The sequence below is a fragment of the Lethenteron reissneri genome, chromosome 65 (assembly GCF_015708825.2).
Source record: "Lethenteron reissneri isolate LAM-NWPU_2019-01 chromosome 65, ASM1570882v1, whole genome shotgun sequence".
Classification (NCBI taxonomy): domain Eukaryota; kingdom Metazoa; phylum Chordata; class Hyperoartia; order Petromyzontiformes; family Petromyzontidae; genus Lethenteron; species Lethenteron reissneri.
Window position 1 is genome coordinate 5,590,754 of NC_083843.1, and position 15,470 is coordinate 5,606,223.

A 15,470-nucleotide genomic window follows, 5' to 3' on the forward strand; every position below is an offset into this window, starting at 1 on the left:
CGCCATAACGCTGCGCTACGTGATGATCATGGTCGCGATAAACCCACGCGTTTAGCCAAATGTCATAACTTGATTATTCCTGCTAAGCATTTCGTCAGATTTCACTACCGATGATGAAAGTATAAATAGAGGCTTGACCAACACCTCACTGCGGGGCTACTGCTGCTGCTGTCGACTGCTGCGGCTCTTCTGTGTCGAGTAGATATCGGTTACAGCCGTCTATAATGGAGCACACGCAAGGATTGGTGTCTTTCTTTTCTCCCTTCAAAGACTACCTGCCCAGCATTGCCACCATCATTACGGGCGTGCTCATGCCCATTCTGGCTGCTGTAGCAGGGGTCTTCTTTGATCTCTTTGCCTTTCGCTGTCCTTGCACCTCGCCTGAGAATCATCAATATGCATTCGATGTTTTATTTATACCATTTTTTCTCATAGTAGCAGTGGCTTGTGCCGTTCAGCAACCCTCAAGTGCAAAAAAATTGCACATTTAATGGCACCTTGGAGACGCAATGACCGTTACTGTCAATGTTTGCATCATTGTTTAATGTGGATTTCTGTGATAATAATAAGAAATGCGACTGTTATGTTCGCACCATTTGTTTGGATCATATTGGCTTTCTTCAATGGGGACATTTACATTTGCCTTCGGACTGAATCCCTGGACTGGGGCCGTTTCCCGGCGCTCAATTCGAGTTTCTCGAGAATCAGCGAGAAGGAGAGGCGGGACGTGCTGGCCAAGGTCCCATGCGACGATCTGAAGAATCCTTTCACCGGCCTCGTCTCCAACGGCACCGAGCAAGAGATTAAAAACGAAATCGTCGACTGGCTCAGAGCTTCTACTCAGGTGAGGAGAGGCGACGTGGCTATCACAAATTAAAGCTGAACGAAGTGGCTTATCATCACGTAGGAATTTATAGCAGCCAAATACTCTAAACACATAGAGACCCAAAGAGGGAAAAACCGGATGATCCACACGACCACGGGGAGAGAGACTCCAAATATGCAGGTGTCAGAGTTGGGATCGAACCCACGAACCCCTGCATATCACGCAAGGAAGTTAATATCTCACCACCGTGGTGGCCTTCATCCATTGTCGTCACGGTGGCGAGATGTTATATCCCTGGCGAGACGTTAACTCAATTGAGCGAAGTTAAGGCCAAATTATATTTTTCTGTAAGAGCTATAAAGCTGTTTGTCACAGATGTCCAGTAGCGGCAGGTCAGACAACAATACACAATGCAAAAGCATGATAGCAAGTATAGGAAATGTAAGCACAATCAAAATTACAAATAAAACTACAACTGTTTCGATATTACAAGGTAAGGCCCACTGCATTAGAAGCTTACTTTTCATAAGCGACCTGTCCACAAATGATAGCTCAACGAAGCGACCTATCACGTGGAAATGTATAGAGGCCAAGTAATCTAAATAATATCACACACAGGACAAGATCACACAGCAGAAAATCGCCCCCAAATGTGGAAACTTGGCAGGGCGCTCCTGAACAAGAGTTAAGAGACTCATTGAGGCTTACCTGGGAAAACAAGGGAAATAACAATAATAACATTGCACAATATTTTTTTGTAACCATGATGATGATGGTTATAACCCTGTTCGTATTTCCTTTTACATTTTATTTTCAGAACAATGCATGGATATGTTGTTTCATTATAACTATAGATGTAATTTTCACATTTTACGTAGAGAAAAGATTTTTTTAAAGTATTATAAACATTTCGATCATTCACCTGAGAACAACTATTCAAAGTTTGAGAACCAGTTCATCAAACAGAAGACGGAGGAGCTCTCGAAGCGTTTGGCGGAGGATAACGTGAACCTCATGTTTGCCCATCTTAATCGCGTCAGGGAGCAAGGGCATGACAATACCCTCCCAGACGATTATAAACACGTGGACTGTAGTGAAAGCAGCAGTTCCCTCCACTCCTGGGCGAATCAAACAAGGCCACCACAACCGCCACAACCAAGTGGCCAAGAGGAGGATGAAAGTCCACCACAAGCGAGTGGCCAAGAGGAGGATGAAAGTTCACCACAAGCGAGTGGTCGATAGGAGGATGAAAGTTCGCCACAAGCGAGTCGCCGAGAGGAGGATGAAAGTTCACCACAAGCGAGTGGCCGAGAAGAGGATGAAAATTCACCACAAGCGAGTGGCCGAGAGGAGGATGACAGTTCACCACAAGCGAGTGCCCTAGAGGAGGAAGAAAGTTTACCGCTTCTGTGCCCCGCGGTGACCAGATGCAAGAAGAGGACCAGCACGAACAGGCGGTATAAGCCTAAAGTGACTGCTTTGTGACATTATTGAAGTGAAATACGGTTCTTGAAGTATTGAGTTTGTTTTACCGAATTGGAAAGAAAAATGTCTCTCCTTGTTACTTTGGATGCTGACCCCTTTACTAGAATGTCGCTATCGTATGAGTGCTCGTTCTCTATAGTCAGGTCCCGCAATTATCATATCAGTAATCTACGACATCAATCGACCACTATTGAATCGATACCACACCATCTGGTACCACACCATCTGGTGTGGTATCGACAAGGTTTGATTATTGCAACTCAAAACTCTAAGAGAAGTCTGAAAAAAACATTACCAAGTTGCAGCGTGGACAAAATTCTCTGACACACGTCATGATGGGTACTGCGAAAACCAACGATGCCTGTCCAATGCTTGTTGAGCTGCATTAGCTTCTGATTGCCGAAGGAATACATTTTAAGATCGAACTAGTTACACACAAATTGCTTGCCATAAATAAACCACAAAACCTTGCTGATCTCATTAAGGAGCATAAACCATCACGTGAACTCCGGTAATCCTCGCAGCGTCTATTGGCTGGCCATCGAACAAAAACGGTCACCGCATCGCGCGCTTTCAGATGCGCTTTTGCAACCATCTGGAACGCTCTTCGTTCCGATAATAAGAAGCCACTGGAGCTATGCACTTCGAAATCATCATCTAGATAGAAAACTGATTTCTTTAGAACTTATTTTTGTGTTTGGTTTGTTATCCTTCCCCCAAATCTCTGATTTGCATGGTTGGCTAATTACGGTGTGAAGGAAATTCAACAAACATACTTTCAATATTGCTCTGCATTTGTCCCTACTGATTTTGACCATAGCCAGCAATATATTGTACTAAAATATTGCTTCGAATTTTTACGATTATAACTATAACCATAGAATGTATAAGAATATTGCTTTGAATGTGTCCACCACCGATTGTAACTGTATGCAATAGCATGCACTAGAATATCGATTAGAATTGTATACTACTTATTATAACCATAAGAATATTGCTTGAATTTTTTAATACTGACTATAACCATAGCCATAGCATGTACGAGAATACCACTTTAAATTTTCTACGACTGATTGTAACTATTCAAAAGCATGCACTAGAATATTGCTTCGATTAATAATTCTTATAACTATAATCATAGAATGTATAAGAATATGGCTTGAAATTGTCTACTCCTGATCATAATTATAGCCTTAGAATGTTTTAGGAAATGGATTTTAATTTTCCACTCCTGATAATAACTGTAATCAATAGATTGTACTATAATTTTGCAATGAATGTGTCCACTACTGATTGTAACTGTATTCAATATGACGCACTAGAATATTGCTTGGAGTTTTCTACGACTTATCATAACCATAACCATATAATATCGAATAATATTGTTTTGAATGTTTTACTACTATTTTAACTATAATCATGAGAATGGATAAATGGTTGGTCTCACAGTATATCTTACGACCTATCACGTGGAAATGTATAGAGGCCAAGTAATCTAAATAATATCACACACAGGACAAGATCACACAGCAGAAAATCGCCCCCAAATGTGGAAACTTGGCAGGGCGCTCCTGAACAAGAGTTAAGAGACTCATTGAGGCTTACCTGGGAAAACAAGGGAAATAACAATAATAACATTGCACAATATTTATTTGTAACCATGATGATGATGGTTATAACCCTGTTCGTATTTCCTTTTACATTTTATTTTCAGAACAATGCATGGATATGTTGTTTCATTATAACTAGAGAAGTAATTTTCACATTTTACGTAGAGAAAATATTTTTTTAAAGTATAAACATTTCGATCATTCACCTGAGAACAACTATTCAAAGTTTGAGAACCAGTTCATCAAACAGAAGACGGAGGAGCTCTCGAAGCGTTTGGCGGAGGATAACGTGAACCTCATGTTTGCCCATCTTAATCGCGTCAGGGAGCAAGGGCATGACAATACCCTCCCAGACGATTATAAACACGTGGACTGTAGTGAAAGCAGCAGTTCCCTCCACTCCTGGGCGAATCAAACAAGGCCACCACAACCGCCACAACCAAGTGGCCAAGAGGAGGATGAAAGTCCACCACAAGCGAGTGGCCAAGAGGAGGATGAAAGTTCACCACAAGCGAGTGGTCGAGAGGAGGATGAAAGTTCGCCACAAGCGAGTCGCCGAGAGGAGGATGAAAGTTCACCACAAGCGAGTGGCCGAGAAGAGGATGAAAATTCACCACAAGCGAGTGGCCGAGAGGAGGATGACAGTTCACCACAAGCGAGTGCCCTAGAGGAGGAAGAAAGTTTACCGCTTCTGTGCCCCGCGGTGACCAGATGCAAGAAGAGGACCAGCACGAACAGGCGGTATAAGCCTAAAGTGACTGCTTTGTGACATTATTGAAGTGAAATACGGTTCTTGAAGTATTGAGTTTGTTTTACCGAATTGGAAAGAAAAATGTCTCTCCTTGTTACTTTGGATGCTGACCCCTTTACTAGAATGTCGCTATCGTATGAGTGCTCGTTCTCTATAGTCAGGTCCCGCAATTATCATATCAGTAATCTACGACATCAATCGACCACTATTGAATCGATACCACACCATCTGGTACCACACCATCTGGTGTGGTATCGACAAGGTTTGATTATTGCAACTCAAAACTCTAAGAGAAGTCTGAAAAAAACATTACCAAGTTGCAGCGTGGACAAAATTCTCTGACACACGTCATGATGGGTACTGCGAAAACCAACGATGCCTGTCCAATGCTTGTTGAGCTGCATTAGCTTCTGATTGCCGAAGGAATACATTTTAAGATCAAACTAGTTACACACAAATTGCTTGCCATAAATAAACCACTAAACCTTGCTGATCTCATTAAGGAGCATAAACCATCACGTGAACTCCGGTAATCCTCGCAGCGTCTATTGTCTACTCCTGATCATAATTATAGCCTTAGAATGTTTTAGGAAATGGATTTTAATTTTCCACTCCTGATAATAACTGTAATCAATAGATTGTACTATAATTTTGCAATGAATGTGTCCACTACTGATTGTAACTGTATTCAATATGACGCACTAGAATATTGCTTGGAGTTTTCTACGACTTATCATAACCATAACCATATAATATCGAATAATATTGTTTTGAATGTTTTACTACTATTTTAACTATAATCATGAGAATGGATAAATGGTTGGTCTCACAGTATATCTTACGATCGTGTACATTTTTTAAATGTTATTACATCTATTCATGCTTTAATCGTCTGATTAAGTTGAATTTTTGCTATTTTTATTACATGTGTAGTAGCATCCACGGAGACACACACTAGAACTTGGAGGCAACACGTTTATTACAACACCCCGACAGGGTAACTATATTAAAGTACGGGATAACGGCATAGGTGGTAACAACTTCCACTAACGGCTTAACCACAACGGGCAACTACATAACCGGGTCAGGTCAGTAGCGTACTGCCTGACCCATGATGCCGAACGTGACGACCGAAGATCGAGGAGACGTAGCACGGCGGGTTGATTCCACAAGACAGCCCGGATCGGTACTCGGGACTTCCCTTTTATGCCCCTGAGCGTGGCCTGGCTCCGCCCTAGGCCACATCCCCTTCTAGATCCTACTAGAAGGTTCTGGGCCTTGTCACGTGTCCCTCTCACCACCCCTTGGCCCCCCTCGCTACCATCTCCTGGACACGTGCTCTCTCGGGTTCACTCAGACTGTCATGTCCTGAAGTGCCCTCTCTCTGGCCATCACCATAAGCATGCCCCCTAGGACCCGCTTCTATGCCATACACGTTCTGGTGCCAGAGAGAGACGCTGGCGCTAGACACCTTCCGTAGTGACTCAATATACAGATAGTACCAGAGTTACGATGGTCCGACTTACGATATTTCGATCTTACGATGGCGATACGACAAAATTGTAAAAAAAAATGCGTGGCAGGCAAACGCAGCAGCGTACGAGGTACGATACTGTACGTTGGGACGCTGCCGGGATGTATGCATCTCCTGCCTTGTGTGATGCCTCACTCTCACCAGCGGTCGACGGAGTTAACATTGTTCAAGTATGCAGTATGCAGACAACGTACAGAATCTTGGTGAGTACGCTACATAATGATATGTTACGATACGTTAAATGCATGTATGATACGTAGCTTTAGCGATTTCATTTTAGGGTTACCACGATACGATACATTCAATGCATGTTAAAAGTTTGTATAGCAGATAGGATTGCAGTTCATATAGGTAGGCTAGGAATTTACCTTGTTTTTTACTTTACATTTTATTGTGCAATACAGTATTGTAATTAATAAATACATACAGTATATATAGTTTATACAGTACGGTACTGTAAATAGCTCTGTTTTGCTAAATTACCACCATTCTTTAAGACTCCTGGGTAGGTTAGGCCATCTTCGACTTACGATATTTTTGACTTACGATGGGGTTGTCGTAACGCATCTCCATCGTAAGTAGAAGACTACCTGTACATGACTGCATCACCCCCCACCCCCCATTTATAAAAACATAGCCGTCCCAGGTGATACTATCCCAAACGCAATGTGACTCCCCAAATGATTTTTTTCTACGAACCAACCACAACAACAACAATCGACGACTGCGCAATATGTACAACAATCGAGGAAGGCGCAAAAAAACGCCATGCACTCAACCTCCAGACAATATGTAGAACAGTGCCCCCATATGCGTGGCGCATAATGGGCACGGCCCCTCCCGAGAAGAAGACGGAAGTTCAGCAAGAGAAGAAGGAGTGGGTGACGGTCGCTCCACTCTCCTCAATCCGCCTCTGGCTGCTCCAAGGGTACTTGAGTGCTGGGATCCTGTGGGCGCAGAACTAGAAATTCCCTGGTGCACTACCTCTGTGGACACACACCTCAGCTCGCCAGACACACCAGACACATGGTCATTGGGTAATGGAGATGAAGGGATTCCGCCCGGCGGAAAGAAAGGTTTCAGTTACGACGGATGCACAAACCACCGCCAGCGAAAAAACTGAATCCGCACACATTGTGGCCTTCTCACCTAAATAACTTCGACCAGCCACTGCCATGGTTTGTACAATTTGGGGGACGTACCCACCGGAACCTGGGGGGAGTGTAACCAAGCTTTTTCTCCCGGTTCCCATTTAGTTGGCGAATCCCGGAGCCACCTCAGCATCTTGTTTGCTGACTGGCACGAGGCCGAATTCTCTCTGAAGACCTCCTGTGCCTCCGACAAGCACTTAAGAGAAAGGCGCATAGTGCTCGGTATGTCGACTTTCGTCCTTCTAGGCTCCACATCTATTTAAATTTCAATAGGGGGGTCCTCTTTCTCTACCATACATAAAAAAACGGCGAGAAGCCAGTCGAAGCGTGGGGAGCCATTCTGTAAGCTGCGAGAACACCCGGAATGTGCAGATCCCAGTCTGACTGGGCTACTTTCACCTGCTGACACAACATAGCAGTCAAGGTGCTGTGCAAACGTTCCACCATTCCATCAGTCTGGGGGTGATAGGGCAAAGTTCGAGCCTTTTTTGTGCCAGCAGATCACAAACTTCCTTCAATAATTTAGATGAAAATGTTTTACATTGTTCAGTCAGGAGGCATTCCGGATTCCAAAAAAACACAGGATGAGATGGTACTATCCTTTGTGCAAGCACTTCCAAGAGTTCATGAACAGTGAGCCTGGTGAAATTTGGGGAGCGCATCGTCAGTAGTGAACCTTTGGTTCCTAGGGTGTTTCGGCCTTTCATACTATACACCTTCCCCAAAGGCGGCCAGCGACAGGGTGATCAATCCTATGCTTGCGTTCCATTCCCAATTAGTCATAGGAGTTGCCTTGTTGGGACTATGCATGGCAGGGGCGTCCTCCTCCCCGAGTCAAGCATTGTTGACTGCATACCTCCTGGCCCTCTCACTTTGGGGCCCAGCTGGCGTCTTTCCTCTTCATCCAGAGCCACTGACTGCTGCCTTCTGCCGTCTCCGATACAGCTCTGATTGCCGAACGCTGGCTCTGGCCCTTAATTCCCAGGTCTCTAAGCAGTCTGGTTGTAGATGTTGCCACAAAACCTCTGCAGCCCACCTCCACTGGTCGGACTTCTGTGTTCCAGCCATGATGCCGTGCTTCGGCAGCTAGATCGGCATAGCGCAGATGTTTTTGCTCATAAGCCTCATCTACTGAGTCCTCCCAGGGTACTGTGAGCTCAATGATGAAGACCTTCTTGAGCGAACGGGACCAGAGCACCATGTCAGGTCTTAGGGTGGTGGTTGCGATCTCCGGAGGAAACACAAGTTGCCGGCCAATATCAGCTAGCATTTTTCAGTCGCGGGCCAAGCGCAGCTGGTCTCGCTCTAATGGTGTAGAGCCGCTCTTCGGTGGTTTAGCCCCTTTGCGGATTCGTCCGTAAGGGGTGTGATGCTGCTGGGGTGGTAGGGAGTTGGTGGCAGCTCGCTTGTCCTCCAGGGCGGACGCAAGGTTTTTAAGGACTTGGTTGTGACGCCAAGTGTAGCGTCCTTGGGTGAGGCTTGTTTTACACCCTGTGAGAATGTGCCTGAGGTTGGCTGGCATGGAACAGAGGGCACAGTCCGGATCTTCACCATACCATTGGTGAAGATTAACTGGTGTTGGAAGGACGTCATATGTTGCTCTGATGGAAAAGCTCAACCGCCTCGCTTCCATGGCCCACAGATCCTTCCAGCTGATCTTCCTCTTCTCCATACTGTCCCATTGAGTCCACTGTCCCTGTTTGGCAAGAGAGACTGCCTTGGCCCACCTTGCAGCCTCCTCCTGATGGCGTACTTCCTGCACTACCATCTTCCGCCGCTCTGGTGCAGTGGCCTTACTCCAAGCAGCACGGCTCGTTAGCCCAAGGCCTCCTCTCCCTTGCTGAACATGACCCACAATGTCAGCATGTCTGAGGGCTGCTGTTGCCTCCTGGACTGCTTTTCCTGGCCTCCATTTGCGCCCAGTTGCCAAGGTCGGCGCGTTGTTGCTCACCACTGGGTCTCGAGATTCATTCAGTGTCATCTGGAGCCTGGTTTTTGCACACTTGAATTCCTCTGTTAGACTGGTGAGGGGCAGCTTGAGGACACCATCTCCATAGAGGCCTATGGTGGTAAGGCATCGTGGAACTCCGAGCCACTTCTTTAAGTAGCTCGTGACTCCTCTTTCCATCTTCTCCACTGTTGAGATTGGAACCTCATACACTGCTAGGGGCCACAACACCCGGGGTAGGAGACCATGGAGGTCCCTTTTCTCCACCTTGGCCATTTTGATCTGGTGCCAGATCATGCTGGAATGTTCCAAGCAGCCAGAGAACCCTGATACTCCTGCCTTCTGTACAGATGTATCGATGTACGCATTACTTTGCAGGTACTCGGCCATCCTCTGGGCAATGACCCTAAAGAAGATTTTACCTTCGACATTCAGTAAGGAGATTGGGCAGAATTGGCTGATGTTCACTGCATCCTTCTCCTTAGGGATCAGGACCCCGCCTGCCCTACGCCACACTTTGGGTATTATCTTCTTTTGCCAAGCTGTTCTCATAAGCCTCCAGAGGAACCTCAGGACGTCTGGTGCGTTCTTATACACTTTGTACGGGACTCCATTTGGCCCCGGGGCTGATGCTGTTCTTGCCCTTCGAACTGTGTTTTCCACCTCTTTCCATGTCGGAGGGCTGGTCTCAATATGATGTTCCGGGGGTTCAATGGGTGGGATATCTGATGGGATGGCCAGATGTTCATGTCGCTTTGAGTCAAAGTTTGTTGTTCTCAGGTGCTCTTCTAGGTCTTTCTTTGTTGTTTTTAGAACTCCACTTTTTTCCTTCGTGAAGAGACTTTTAAGGAACTTGAAGGGATCTTTATAGAATCGAGTTCTAGTTTGTTCTTTCTTCCTTTTGCGTTTCCGTAGGTTCTCTGCTCTACAGAGGGATGCCAAACGGGTTTAGATGTCAGCCTGAAGTGCCTCTATGCCCTCCTTTTCCACTTCCGAGGCTTTCTTCCACTGTTTCTTAAGCTGTCTCCTTTCTTGAAAGAGGCGCTTGATTTCTTGTTGCCTCCTGGAAACTGGTGGGGTTGGAACCTTTCTCCCGCCTTTTTCCTCTTGCACTCCAAAGCATTCTGCCCCATACTCATAGATGATGTCCCCCATCCTCTCCAACTTCTTCTCCACTGTGCCTCGAAGTTTCTCGAGGGTCAAGGTAAGGTCAGTATTCACTGTTTCCCACAACTTCTTGTCACTGGCGCCAGGCTACTTCACATACGGTCTGTGCCCTGGTAGTCTCCTCTCGACTGCAGGTCTGGGAGGCTGGGTGAGTTCCACTCCTGTTGTTGGTTCCACCTCAGTTGTTACTTCGGTGCTTGAGTTTACGTCCTCCATGACAGTGGTACTGATGCACTGCAAACTATGGTTTGCGTCCAGTTGCTGTGCTTCATTCGACTGATTTGATCGCTTTCGCAGAAAGTAATCAATGCAAGGCCTATGTCTCTCTTTACCCAAACACCCCTTCTTTCCCTGGTGGATCCTCAACCCATGGTGTGATGTAACTTTCCTCCAACCACAGACACATACTTGCATCTGTTTGTGGCCTGCTGTTGCAGCGGAACTTGTGACAGTTGCTGTGGTGTTCTCTTGTGCTGTGCTCTCATTACTCGTAGTCGTTTCCGGTCTAGTCGTTACCATGTTGTCAGTCGATGAGTCATCTTCCGCCCCCGCTCTCGCAGACTCTAGGGGTATTCTCGTATGTTGACTTTCTGTAGCTAAAGCGGGTGTTTCCAACATACTGCGAAGCATGGGAAACTACAGAAATGGGAAGCTAACCCATAACATAACCATGAAGGAATGCGTGAGTGATTGTCGTGGCCGACTGGTCTGGCAACAGCCAGGCCATCGGCCAGTGCGAAAGGTATTCCACCCCCACCAGCAAATATTTGCTACTCCGCGGGGTGGTGGGGAATGGACCGAGAACGTCGAGCACGACGAGTTCATTGACACGAGAAACATTAATCGATTGCAAGGGCAGATGGCCCATTCTCAACGGGGGTTTTCGGCGAGCGCATTCTGTGCACCCTTCAACACATTGTAAATGTCTCCTGCCATTCCGGGCCAATAAAAGTCAAGTCGCAGAGTCGACAATGTTTTTTGTACTCCAAGGTACATCAACTGTCTGTGTGCAGCCCATACAACCCTGCCCCACAAAACCGTGGGCACAACAATGTTGTAGTTTTGCACTTCTCCATTCCATCGCATCAACAATCTCCCCTTAAGGATGACAGGGGACAACTCTTGGCAGCTCTTCCCACCCTCTACACTACCGACGCATCACCTCAGTTTAAACAGGGAGGCATCCTCTGCTTGGAGTCGCCCCAATTCTGTGTGGGTGAGACCGATTGTGTGGTCCCGCCTTTCAGTCTCAGTAGGCTTGCAATGCCCTGCACCTGTAAGTCGTGTACACTAATCGCTCGGTGACAGTTGTGACAGTGCGTCAGCTTTTACATGGTGAAACACCCTTTCCGACACCAGCTCCATGAGCCTCTGGAACGTGCCATGAGCCGAATGGAGCCCCATAGGGAGCCGGTAAAATTCTAATAACCATTGGGGTGTACGGAACGCAGTCTTAGGTTTCGAATTGTCATCCAAAGGCAACTGCCAGAACCCAGATAGCAAATCAAGGGTGGAGAAGAACCTCGCTCCCGACAAGGCATCCGAAGAGTCATCCATCCTGGGGAACGGGTACGCATCAGCTACGGACACCGTATTAAGTTTTCGAAAATCGACGCAAAACGTCGACGCAAAAGTCCTGCTTTTTCACAAGAACAATGGGAACCCCCCACAAACTATTATATGGAGAAATTATGTCAGCGGCCAACATCTCGTCGACCGCCTGATGCACATGGTCCTTTTCTTTTGGACTCAGTCTATAGGGATTTAGGTGAATGGGGGCGGCACTCCCCATATCAATGTGATGATGCAACAGAAGCATGCAGCCAATATCAAATTCACTTGCTAAAAACGTCAGAATATTATTTTAAAAGTGCACGCAACCTGGCCCTCTGTGCACCAGACAACTCGGAACTCTCGGAGAAGAGTGCATCCATCCACAACTCGTCACACTTCTCTCCCTGTTCCACAGCTACTGCAATTTCCACAATTCTGCCGTTATCCCCCTTACATCACGTGGCCGACGCATGCACAAGAACACTACCTGCTTGTATAACGGACATATCCAGACCAGCATTCAAAACCTGGATAAAAGGTTGCTGGTTGCTTGCCACCAAGTCTATGCTCCCACTAACTTCAATCCCTGAACTGATTTTTTTCAAAGGGGGCCAAGAGAATCCCTCCCGCGGTCGTTTCTCGGTCAAACTGCTCTCGCAGTCGCAAGGGCATGAGCATCAGCGCACCAGGGGGATTTTAACAGTTTCCTTTGCTAGCGCTTGGACCGTGGCATTGGCTGTGTACATGCGAGTCGGGGAGGACAAAAATGCCATTCGGTGGCCCGATGGTAACTCGATGCACCCCTGATCAACAAGGATCTTTATGGGCATTCTCCCAAGGAAATCGTTTCCCAATAGACAGGGAAGAGCCAGGCATTTTGAAACAAGCACCGGCCCCGTTAACTGAACATCACCAATACACACTGTGGCCAATATTTGGCCAATTATCCCCAAGGACTCGCCATTTGCAGCAAAACACGGAATTTCCACAGGCCGAATAGTACGCAATGTTTACGGCAGAATATCAAAAACCATTTCTGAGATAATAGTGGCGGACGCTCCGGTGTCAATGAGCACCCGCACCTCCACACCCTGTACAGTACAAATGATGGCTGATGATCCCGATTCTGCAGCAACAATACGATGGCCCAATGCTGACCATTGACCACCCATTTCCGTCAAAAGCTAATTTCCCACTCCGTAACCCGGCGAGAAGTAACAACGGGCGAATCGGGACGCGAACATGATGCCTGAGGTGACTGCAAGGGCCGTGTGTGTGGTGCGTCGCGACTCGCCTGGGGACCCAGCAGAATGGAGGATGGCCTTGGATGCCATGCTGAACCATGGAGAGCATTACTTGTTCAGCACGGCCTCCACTTGAGAACGTGCCCCGGCAGGCCGCACCTGTAGCAGATGATGGGGTTGGTCCTTGGGCGAACAAAGGTTCTCCTTGGAAGATCACGGCCTCCGTGTCACCCTGCCTCATCCTTTCTACACTTGATGCCGTCGAGTGAAGCGTGGACTTGTGAAGTCTCTGTGCCTTCGGTAGCTCCCATCACCTCGGAGGGTCCGGCACATGCAGTCACACTTGCATGGCGTTTTAAGTTAAAATGTGCCTGGAGACATCGTGCGAACTTGAGCGATGACAAGTCGTCCTTTTCCGTTGCTGGCAGGATGACGTTGATCTCCTGGCCCAGCGACAACATGCATTCGAGAACCAAGGAATCGAGTCCCTCTTGGTCCGTCTTGGGGTAGGCTGCCTGCGCCAGCGACATGAGTGTGCTGTAGAAGGCGAGGGGTGTCTCGGCCTCCCCCCACCTTTGCGCGGCAAATTTGTGTTGGATGACGGATCGAATATCACCGCCATCTGGGCGAAAGCTTGAGGCAGAGTACCCCTGTCTTCTGGCGGAATGGCATGAAATGCCGCCAAGGAGTCATCATCAAACGTGGTGGGAAGCGCTCGCAGCGCCTCCACCTCCGACCATCCCGCGAGATCGCAGGTGGCGGTGAAGCGCCATCGAAACGCCACCCAGTCACCACTTGCAGCTGTGAATTCCCTGAAAAAGGGAAGTCTCTTCTTAAGAGCTGGTACCTCTTGCTTCGACTTTGGTGGGAGGTCCAATTTGGCAGGCGCACCGTCGCGGCCGTTTAACAAAATGGCGGTCGCGTGCGTGGGCTGCATCTCGACGATTTCCCGCGCATAGGAACCAATAGCAGCAAAATTGTCTCCCCACGGTCCCGACACACAATCCTCACCCAGCGGTCGCTCCAGTTCTAACTCAGCAATCAACGCTGCCACGGCAGACAGCAAGTCGGCGAGCCGATTGTTATGCGACTGGCGTACTCTCCCTGACGATGGTGGCGTGGCAGGATCACGTTCTTCTCGCTGCTCCACTGGTAGAGCCACCTCGCCTTCTCACTCCGGGGCTGCCACCCCCGGGGCTGTCTGTGAAATCACCCTCTCCTTGTTCTCTTCATCAGAATATGCCTTAGCAAGCTGCTTTCTTTGCGTAAACATCGCACCTACTCTAACGCTATCACTTACCAATTATTTTTCACTTATAACGCCAGATGTAGTGGAATCCACAGAGACGCACACTAGAACTTGGAGGCAAAATGTTTATTACAACACCCCGACAGGGTAACTATATAAACGTACCCAATAACGACATAGGTGGTAACAACTTCCACTAACGGTTTAACCACAATGGGCAACTAGATAACCAGGTCAGGTCAGTAACCTACTGCCTGACCCACAATGCCGCAGACTGAAGATCAAGGAGATCTATCCCTCCGGGTTGATTCTAGAAGACAGCCCGGATTGGCGCTCGGGACTTCCCTTTTATGCCCCTGAGCATGGCCTGGCTCCTACTAGAAGGTTCTGGGCCTTGTCACGTGTCCCTCTCGCCACCCCTTGGCCCCCCTCGCTACTATTTCCTGCTCACGTACCCTCTCGGGTTCACCCAGACTGTCATGTCCTGAAGTGCCCTCTCTCTGGCCGTCACCAGAAGCATCCCCACTAAGGCCCGCTTCTATGCCATGTACACTCTGGTGCCTGAGAGAAACGCTAACATGCACAGTACCACCCTTCTTCCAGTGGTTGGCGCTAGATGCCGTAGTGACTCAATATACATCACTACACATGGCGTAGACAACTTATGTTTGGTCGGAGATATGGTGTGATTGGCCTACACCAGAGAGAGCCTTCTTTAAAATAAACTGTTTCAAAAACAATGCATATATTATCAGAGCGTGTTTATTTTGCATGCTCACCACAACTATGTATGGTTAATGCAGACATGATTCCTTGCAAAAGGTTTCTATTTGGTGTTTAAAAATCTTCACACCTCCAGTTTTATTGCCAAAAAGGGTAAAAACCTACTATAATTTTTTCATACTTTGATACCGGCAAAAAGATTCCATGTTGTAGCTGCTCACCTTGAGC

At 47.4% G+C, this 15,470-nt stretch overlaps 1 pseudogene; it reads left to right on the plus strand.

The window, feature by feature from the left end:
* Nucleotides 1–224: 224 nt before the first annotated feature.
* On the plus strand, nucleotides 225–7,171 carry LOC133359730 (calcium homeostasis modulator protein 5-like; annotated as a pseudogene).
* The last annotated feature ends 8,299 nt before the right edge of the window (nucleotides 7,172–15,470 follow it).